Here is a 10,894-nt window from a genome sequence, read left to right as displayed (position 1 = left end):
AATACAGGTGTGAAGCACTCAAATTACATTGAAAACCCTCAAGGATACATCTGGAGAGATCATACAACAGTGAAGAGAAGAATATTTGAAGGACATGCGATACACATGAGACTAAATAATGCTCTCATGCCTATTTTCCCTCAAGCTTCAAAGGAGCTTAAGGATTGTAATAATGTGACTTCAACATACGATGCAGAAATTCTAAAGTGACGTATTAATCCTAAGAAAAATGGGAAGATAAGGAAATGCTGCATTGTTAATAAACAAACAACCCAATTAACCAAATTTAAGTTCAAAATACATATGAATCTGGTTCATTAAATGATAATTGTTTAGCCGGACACCTAACTGATTACAACGAAGATATTGCCAAATACCTTGGTTATCAATTGAAACAGTAGAAACCAACTAACATACAATTTTTTTTTTTTTTTAAAGCAAACCTAACCATACCAACCATCCCAGTTTGTTCAAACATATAAACAGATTGGAGCCACCTTGACGACGACCTGATTCCATTAAAGATACTGCCAGATTCTTGGTTTTTTTAATCCTTTTCAACACAGCTTCACCCACCTTTTCTGTAAAAGCCACTCCAATCAACTTTCTGATTTTGTACAGTATATGCTCATGTAACATTTTTCTTAGAAGCGTTTGCAATAAAGTCTTGCTCATATTTATCCTCAAATTATTATTTATTCTATCATAATCCCCTTAGACAAGCTGAGGGAATACAAAAATCCAACTAGAAACATATTTACCACTTTTTGCTCATTTTCGACGATTAAATATATTTTCAATATTGGTTAATGCGAAGAAGTTAGATAAGGCTGCAATGTAATGATGTTTTTAACTACACCAAATGTATGTATATCTGTATGTATATGTATGTATCTATATGTATATGTATATATATATATATATATATGTATGTATATGTATGAATCTATATGTATATGTATGTATCTATATGTACAGATATACATATATGTATGTATCTATATGTATATGTATATATGTATCTATATGTGTATGTATGTATCTATATGCATATATGTATATATATATGTATCTATATGCATATATATATATATATATATATGTATCTATATGTATATTTATATATGTATCTATATGTATATATGTATCTATGTATCTATATGCATATATATATATATATATATATATATACACACATATACAAATATATGTATATATGTATATACATGTATCTATATGTATATATATGTATCTATATGTATATACATATATATATATATATATACATATACAAATATATGTATATACATATATGTATCTATATGTATACATATACATATATGTATGTATGCATATACATATACATATATATATACATATGTATACATATACATTAAGATACATATATATACATAAACAGGGGAATGACTAGTTTCCTAACAATTAATGAACAGAAATTGGAAAATGCTAAACATATTAATTTTAGCAGATATAGCAATGAATTTGATTGGTTCATTAATGCTACGACAACAATACAGTAAATTAATTTCTTAATTAGATTTATTGTTGTGTGTTTTAAATACTGACGCACAATTTATAAGACTCTATAATAAGCAGTAAAATTTGTAGGATTGACAATAAAATCTTACTAACATTTTCATAACAACATTTTCAAAACATCTAAAACATAAAAATTGTGAGATTTTATTGTGTCCATAGACTTTAATAATTAGAGGAACAATAAAACATTGCAAAAATGAGAGTGAAATACAGTTACCTCTTACCTCTCAACAGCAACGGTCACAGTGAACAATGAACGGAAAAAAACAAAGGAGAGCAGAACTTTGGAATGTGGACCGCACTGAGGAATGGCTATAGGGATTTTAGGGTTTTGGCTAACTGAATTACTTCTATACCCTTATAGTTTCCAAAGCTAAAATGCAAAAACGGTGCCGTATTACTATTTCCAAGTTTCCAAATCAAAAACTTCTCGACCGATTTAAATTACCAAATGTTTTAAAAATTAATTGTTTTCTAATTCTAATGAAAAGATTCAATTAAAAAAAAAAATTTTGACATGGCAGAATGTGAACCATATGTATTACATCATCGATAAAAGTGGACTAATTCTTAGATTTTAATGTTCATATTTTTTTTAAAACCTAATTATTCCATGATTAACAATCACTTCTTCTAATACATTAGATAATTTTAAAATTAAAATATATATATATTGTTTGAACTTTTACCCTTGAACGTGTAACATAATACAAAGGTTTTTTTACGTCCTTCTTTTTGTTATTTTGGAGGTATTTTCTTAAAATCACACAATATGAGCTATTGATAAAATCTTACATGTAATTAAGGAATCTTGTGGCATTTTTGAAGTAATCCATAAATTTTATAAGAGATGAAACTAAGGTTCAGCTCTATGATTCTTTTGATGTTAATTGTTTTGACCAAGGAAATTTATTTCTACATTCTAAACAATAAATTTCAAAGTCCATAGCTTCCATATTCATCTTCATTTTCAATATGAAAACACATTATTTTTCTCTTCATCATGGTGTTGAAATATTTGGTTTTTTTTTTTTTTTATCAAATACACTCACACCTTTTATGAAGCATCATCAACAAAAGTAACAAAATGTCTATTAGACTATTATAACCTAAACCTCGGCGTTAATCGAATCGTACAAATCATAATAAACCAAATTTAACCCACTATGCTTTGTAGAAATGGATTTATGAGATGACGCTTGATACAAAAATCCAACTAGAAACATATCTACCACTTTTTGCTCATTTTCGACGATCAAATATACTTTCAATATTGGTTAATGCGAAGAAGTTAGAGAAGACTGCAATGTAGTGATGTTTTTAACTAGACCAAATGTATGTATATCTGTACGTATATATATGTATATATATGTATATATATATATATATATATGTATATGTATATATATATGTATGTATATGTATGAATCTATATGTATATATATATATATGTATATGTATGTATCTTTATGTATATATATATGTATGTATATGTATGAATCTATATGTATATATACATATGTATACATATGTATGCATATACAAATACATACATATATACATATGTATACATATACATAAAGATACATATATATACATAAACAAAAGAATGAATAGTTTCCTAACAACTAATGAACAGAAATTGGAAAATGCTAAATATATTAATTTTAGCAGATATAGCAATGAATTTGATTGGTTCATTAATGCTACGACAACAATACAGTAAATTAATTTCTTAATTAGATTTATTGTTGTGTGTTTTAAATACTGACGCACAAGCTATAAGACTCTGTAATAAGCAGTAAAATTTGTAGGATTGACAATAAAATCTTACTAACATTTTCATAACAACATTTTCAAAACATCTAGAGCATAAAAATTGTGAGATTTTATTGTGTCCATAGACTTTAACAATTAGAGGAACAATAAAACATTGCAAAAATGAGAGTGGAATACAGTTACCTCTTACCTCTTAACAGCAACGGTCACAGTAAACAATGAACGGAAAAAAACAAAGGAGAGCAAAACTTTGGAATGTGGACCGCACTGAGGAATGGCTTTAGGGATTTTAGGGTTTTGGGTAACTGAATTACTTCTATACCCCTATAGTTTCCAAAGCTAAAATGCAAAAACGGTGCCGTATTACTATTTCCAAGTTTCCAAATCAAAAACTTCTCAACCGATTTAAATTACCAAATGTTTTAAGAATTAATTGTTTTCTAATTCTAATGAAAAGAATCAATTAAAAAAAAAATTTTGACATGGCAGAATATGAACCATATGTATTACATCATCGATAAAAGTGGACTAATTCTTAGATTTTAATGTTCATATTTTTTTTAAAACCTAATTATTCCATTTAACAATCACTTCTTCTAATACATTAGATAATTTTAAAATTAAAATATATATATATATATATATATTGTTTGAACTTATACCCTTGAACGTGTAACATAGTACAAAGGTTTTTTTACGTCCTTTTTTTTTTTGTTATTTTGGAGCTATTTTCTTAAAATCATACAATATGACCTATTAATAAAATCTTACATGTAATTAAGGAATCTTGTGGCATTTTTGAAGTAATCCATAAATTTTATAAGAGATGAAACTAAGGTTCAGCTCTATGGTTCTTTTGATGCTAATTGTTTTGACCAAGGAAATTTATTTCTAAATTCTAAACAATAAATTTCAAAGTCCATAGCTTCCATATTCATCTTCATTTTCAATATGAAAACACATTATTTTATCTTCATCATGGTGTTGAAATATTTGTTTTTTTTTTTTTTTCACCAAATACACTCACACCTTTTATGAAGCATCATCAACAAAAGTAACAAAACGTCTATTAGACTATTATAACCTAAACCTCGGCGTTAATCGAATCGTACAAATCATAATAAAACAAATTTAACCCACTATGCTTTGTAGAAATAGATTTATGAGATGACGCTTAATACAAAAATTCAACTAGAAACATATCTACCACTTTCTGCTCATTTTCGACGATCAAATATATTTTCAATATTGGTTAATGCGAAGAAGTTAGAGAAGGCTGCAATGTAGTTATGTTTTTAACTACACCAAATGTATGTATATCTGTATGTATATGTATGTATCTATATGTATATGTATATATATATATATATATATGTATGTATAAATATGTATGAATCTATATGTATATATATATATATATATGTATATATATATATGTATGTATCTATATATACACATATACATATATGTATGTATCTATATGTATATTTATATATATATATGCATATATGTATCTATATGAAATATATACATATATGTATATGTATGTATGTATCTATATGTATATATATGTATCTATATGTATCTATATGCATATATGTAGCTATATGTAATATATACATATATGTATATATGTATGCATATACATATATGCATTTATATGTATACATATACATATACATATACATATACATATACATATGTATGCATATACATATAGATACATATATACATATATATATATATATATATATATGTATATGTATATATATACATATACAAATATATGTATCTATATGTATCTACATACATATACATATAGATACATACATATGCATTACATACATATAGATACATATATACATATAGATACATACATATCTATATATATACATATATATATACATATACAAATATATGTATATACATATATGTATCTATATGTATCTATATGTATACATATACATATACATATGTATGCATATACATATACATACATATACATATACATATGTATGCATATACATATACATACATATATACATATGTATACATATACATAAAGATACATATATATACATAAACAGAGGAATGACTAGTTTCCTAACAACTAATGAAGAGAAATTGGAAAATGCTAAACATATTAATTTTAGCAGATATAGCAACGAATTTGATTGGTTCATTAATGCTACGACAACAATACAGTAAATTAATTTCTTAATTAGATTTATTGTTGTGTGTTTTAAATACTGATGCACAATTTATAAGACTCTGTAATAAGCAGTAAAATTTGTAGGATTGACAATAAAATCTTACTAACATTTTCATAACAAAATTTTCCAAACATCTAGAGCATAAAAGTTGTGAGATTTTATTATATCCATAGACTTTAATAATTAAAGGAACAATAAAATATTACAAAAATGAGGGTGGAATACTGTTACCTCTTACCTCTCAACAGCAACGGTCACAGTGAACAATGAACGGAAAAAAACAAAGGAGAGCAGAACTTTGGAATGTGGACCGCACTGAGGAATGGCTTTAGGGATTTTAGGGTTTTGGCTAACTGAATTACTTCTATACCCCTATAGTTTCCAAAGCTAAAATGCAAAAACGGTGCCATATTACTATTTCCAAGTTTCCAAATCAAAAACTTCTCGACCGATTTAAATTACCAAATGTTTTAAGAATTAATTGTTTTCTAATTCTAATGAAAAGATTCAATTAAAAAAAAAAAATGACAAGGCAGAATGTGAACCATATATATTACATCATCGATAAAAGTGGACTAATTCTTAGATTTTAATGTTCTTATTTTTTTAAAACCTAATTATTCCATGATTAACAATCACTACTTCTAATACATTAGATAATTTTAAAATTAAAAATATATATATATATATATATATATTGTTTGAACTTTTACCCTTAAACGTGTAACATAGTACAAAGGTTTTTTTACATCCTTTTTTTTTGTTATTTTGGAGGTATTTTCTTAAAATCACACAATATGAGCTATTGATAAAATCTTACATGTAATTAAGGAATCTTGTGGCATTTTTGAAGTAATCCATAAATTTTATAAGAGATGAAACTAAGGTTCAGCTCTATGATTCTTTTGATGCTAATTGTTTTGACCAAGGAAATTTATTTCTACATTCTAAACAATAAATTTCAAAGTCCATAGCTTCCATATTCATCTTCATTTTCAATATGAAAACACATTATTTTTCTCTTCATCATGGTGTTGAAATATTTGGTTTTTTTTTTTTTTCCATCAAATACACTCACACCTTTTATGAAGCATCATCAACAAAAGTAACAAAATGTCTATTAGACTATTATAACCTAAACCTCGGCGTTAATCGAATCGTACAAATCATAATAAACCAAATTTAACCCACTGTGCTTTGTAGAAATGGATTTATGAGATGACACTTGATACAAAAATCAAACTAGAAACATATCTACCACTTTTTGCTCATTTTCGACGATCAAATATATTTTCAATATTGGTTAATGCGAAGAAGTTAGAAAAGGTTGCAATGTAGTGATGTTTTTAACTACACCAAATGTATGTATATCTGTATGTATATGTATGTATCTATATGTATATGTATATATATATGTATGTATATGTATGAATCTATATGTATATATATATATATATATATGTATATGTATATGTATGTATCTATATGTACACATATACATATATGTATGTATCTATATGTATATGTATATATGTATGTATATGTATATGTATATAGATACATATATACATATGTATACATATATATATATATGTATGTATACATATATATATATATATATATATACATTACATATATATATGTATCTATATGTATACATATACATATATATATGTATCTATATGTATATTTATATATGTATCTATATGCATATATGTATCTATATGTAATATATACATATATGTATATGTATGTATGTATTTATATGTATATATGTATCTATGTATCTATATGCATATATATATATATATATATGTATGTATTTATATATACATATATGCATATATATATATATACATATATATATATATATATACAAATATATGTATATACATATATGTATCTATATATATCTATATGTATCTATATGTATACATATACATATACATATGTATGCATATACATATACCTATGTATGCATATACATATACATACATATATACATATGTATACATATACATAAAGATACATATATATACATAAACAGGGGAATGACTAGTTTCCTAACAACTAATGAACAGAAATTGGAAAATGCTAAACATATTAATTTTAGCAGATATAGCAATGAATTTGATTGGTTCATTAATGTTACGACAACAATACAGTAAATTAATTTCTTAATTAGATTTAATGTTGTGTGTTTTAAATACTGACGCACAATTTATAAGACTCTATAATAAGCAGTAAAATTTGTAGGATTGACAATAAAATCTTACTAACATTTTCATAACAACATTTTCAAAACATCTAGAGCATAAAAATTGTGAGATTTTATTGTGTCCATAGACTTTAATAATTAGAGGAACAATAAAACATTGCAAAAATGAGAGTGGAATACAGTTACCTCTTACCTCTCAACAGCAACGGTCACGGTGAACAATGAACGGAAAAAACAAAGGAGAGCAGAATTTTGGAATGTGGACCGCACTGAGGAATGGCTCTAGGGATTTTAGGGTTTTGGGTAACTGAATTACTTCTATATCCCTATAGTTTCCAAAGCTAAAATGCAAAAACGGTGCTGTATTACTATTTCCAAGTTTCCAAATCAAAAATTTCTCGACCGATTTAAATTACCAAATGTTTTAAGAATTAATTGTTTTCTAATTCTAATGAAAAGATTCAATTAAAAAAAAAAAATTTTTGACATTGCAGAATGTGAACCATATGTATTACATCATCGATAAAAGTGGACTAATTCTTAGATTTTAATGTTCATATTTTTTTTTAAACCTAATTATTCCATGATTAACAATCACTTCTTTTAATACATTAGATAATTTTAAAATAAAAAAAAATATATATATATATATATATATTGTGTGAACTTTTACCCTTGAACGTGTAACATAGTACAAAGGTTTTTTTACGTCCTTTTTTTATTGTTATTTTGGGGGTATTTTCTTAAAATCACACAATATGAGCTATTGATAAAATCTTACATGTAATTAAGGAATCTTGTGGCATTTTTGAAGTAATCCATAAATTTTATAAAAGATGAAACTAAGGTTCAGCTCTATGATTCTTTTGATGCTAATTGTTTTGACCAAGGAAATTTATTTCTACATTCTAAACAATAAATTTCAAAGTCCATAGCATCCATATTCATCTTCATTTTCAATATGAAAACACATTATTTTTCTCTTCATCATGGTGTTGAAATATTTGGTTTTTTTTTTTTTTTTTTTCATCAAATACACTCACACCTTTTATGAAGCATCATTAACAAAAGTAACAAAATGTCTATTAGACTATTATAACCTAAATCTCGGTGTTAATCGAATCGTACAAATCATAATAAACTAAATTTAACCCACAGTGCTTTGTAGAAATGGATTTATGAGATGACGCTTGATGCTGTTTGTAGGAATAATTATCTAGCAAATAAGTTTTTCAACAAAAAATTAATCTAAATACGCATTTAGTCTAAATCAAGATAGGGCAAATAATGAAAATTAGGAACTGTGCTTTGACTGAACATGAAAAATACATTCTTTGTGTTATATAACTCACCAAAATTGTGGGTTTGGCAAGAGCATATGAAGTTCAAAGAAAGCTATTTGTTAAAGCTAAACTAAAATGGTGCGCAAGTGAATATTTATCCATCCTATACCTAGGTTTAAGTGCTATGTTTTAATGGGGTATAAAGGTGATGTTCTTTGAATTTTTTTTGTAGGAATTTAGTGGACAATAGGGATCACTTATTCTTTAAATGTGGTTTTTCAACTATAGTGAAAAACCATAGGATGGATAAATATTCACCTGCGCACCATTCAGATTTTATTTTTTATTTTTTCTGTTATAATTTTTTTTCTTGTGCTTTGTGGAGTACCAAGATGTTGGTATATGCTATTTTTCAAGTTTGTGTGCTCTCTCTCAATTTTTGTTTATGCTATCTACTTCATAGTAATGAATTTATGAGGGTATTGTGATTATTTTTTTAACTACCGCATAATAAGGCTTGAATTCTTGGGTTTTTGATACATTGCAATAATGCTTGGTATAGTCCTGTCCTGTGTTGGGTTCTTTAATAATAATAAATATCTCATTCATTAAAAAATAAAAAATAAAATAACATGGTGAGAAGATGGCAATTCTTAAAGTCAAAAATTTTTTTTTTCTTACATGTAGAAAATCAAATATATTCAAAGATAAATTAATATAAACAGGATAAGTTGGGTTTTGTCATGAATTATATTGATGGACAAAACTTAGTACAATTATATGTGTAGTATATTACGTTTCCCAATTATATTCAAACACATGTATGCAACTTACTAGCATCTCGAGTCTTAAAGACTCGATTTTGGCCTTCAAAATCGAGTCTTTGGGACTCGATTTGTAGTTTGGATCAGCTTTGATGTGGCAGAGTTGCCACTTGGCATTCACATGGAAATCGAGTCTCTAAGACTCGATTTCTAACCCTTATTAATAACACTCAGACCAAACACCAGAGCATCAGAGGAAAAACCCAGAGAAAAAAAGAAAAGAAAACCAGAAACAGAAAGGGAGAGAAGATCGAGATCGGAGACCCAGGCTCGCGCGAGACCCAGGTGGCCTGGGGCGCGCCGACCAGCGTCGCGCGCGGCCAGGAGCTCGCGCCGGCCTGGGGCTCGCGCGCTGCCAGGGGCTCGCGCGACCCTGGGTCGCGCGCGGCCTAGGGCTCGTGCCGGCCTGGGGCTCGCGCGCTGCTAGGGGCTCGCGCGACCCTGGGTCGCGCGCGGCCTAGGGCTCGTGCCGGCCTGGGGCTCGCGTACTGCCAGGGGCTCGCGCGACCCTAGGTCGCGCGCGGCCTGGGGCTCGCGCGACCCTAGGTCGCTCGCGGCCTGGGGCTCGCGTGCGGCCTGAGGCTCACGCAAGCCCCTGGTCGCACGCGACGCTGGCCGGCGCGAGCCCCAGGCTGCGCTGGTGAGGTTTAGCGATAAGGTTCTCTGTTTCTCTCCCTCTGATCTGATCTGAGTAGCTGTGTGTTTCTCTTTCTCTCCCTCTGATTTGCGTAGTGAAATTTCTTAAATTTGTTTGGGGTATTTTGGCATGTACAGACTTTGAATTTAAAAAAAAAAAAATTTGGGTTTGAAATCGAGTCTTAGATTTCCAGGTGGACACCCACGTGGAAAAACTGCCACATCAGAAGTGGTCCAAGCATACAAATCGAGCATCAAAGACTCGATTTATAGTCCCAAAATCGAGACTTTAAGACTCGAGATGCTAGTAAGTTAAAATGTTTGTAAATGGAACCTACTAACTATATACTTACGATTTTAGGGCCAGTTGGCCATTTTGGC

The 10,894-nt window shown here is 28.3% G+C and overlaps 1 long non-coding RNA gene across 1 annotated transcript; it reads left to right on the top strand.

Moving 5' to 3' along the window:
• Window positions 1-2,298: 2,298 nt before the first annotated feature.
• LOC126722862 (uncharacterized) lies at window positions 2,299-8,757 on the top strand. The gene is made up of 2 exons (XR_007654049.1): window positions 2,299-2,421; window positions 8,618-8,757. It is a non-coding gene; the product is annotated as an uncharacterized LOC126722862 (long non-coding RNA).
• Window positions 8,758-10,894: the final 2,137 nt, after the last annotated feature.

This window comes from Quercus robur, chromosome 4 (assembly GCF_932294415.1).
Source record: "Quercus robur chromosome 4, dhQueRobu3.1, whole genome shotgun sequence".
NCBI lineage: Eukaryota > Viridiplantae > Streptophyta > Magnoliopsida > Fagales > Fagaceae > Quercus > Quercus robur.
The sequence above is the reverse complement of the archived record's forward strand: the minus strand, read 5'-3'. Positions and strand labels throughout refer to the sequence as shown.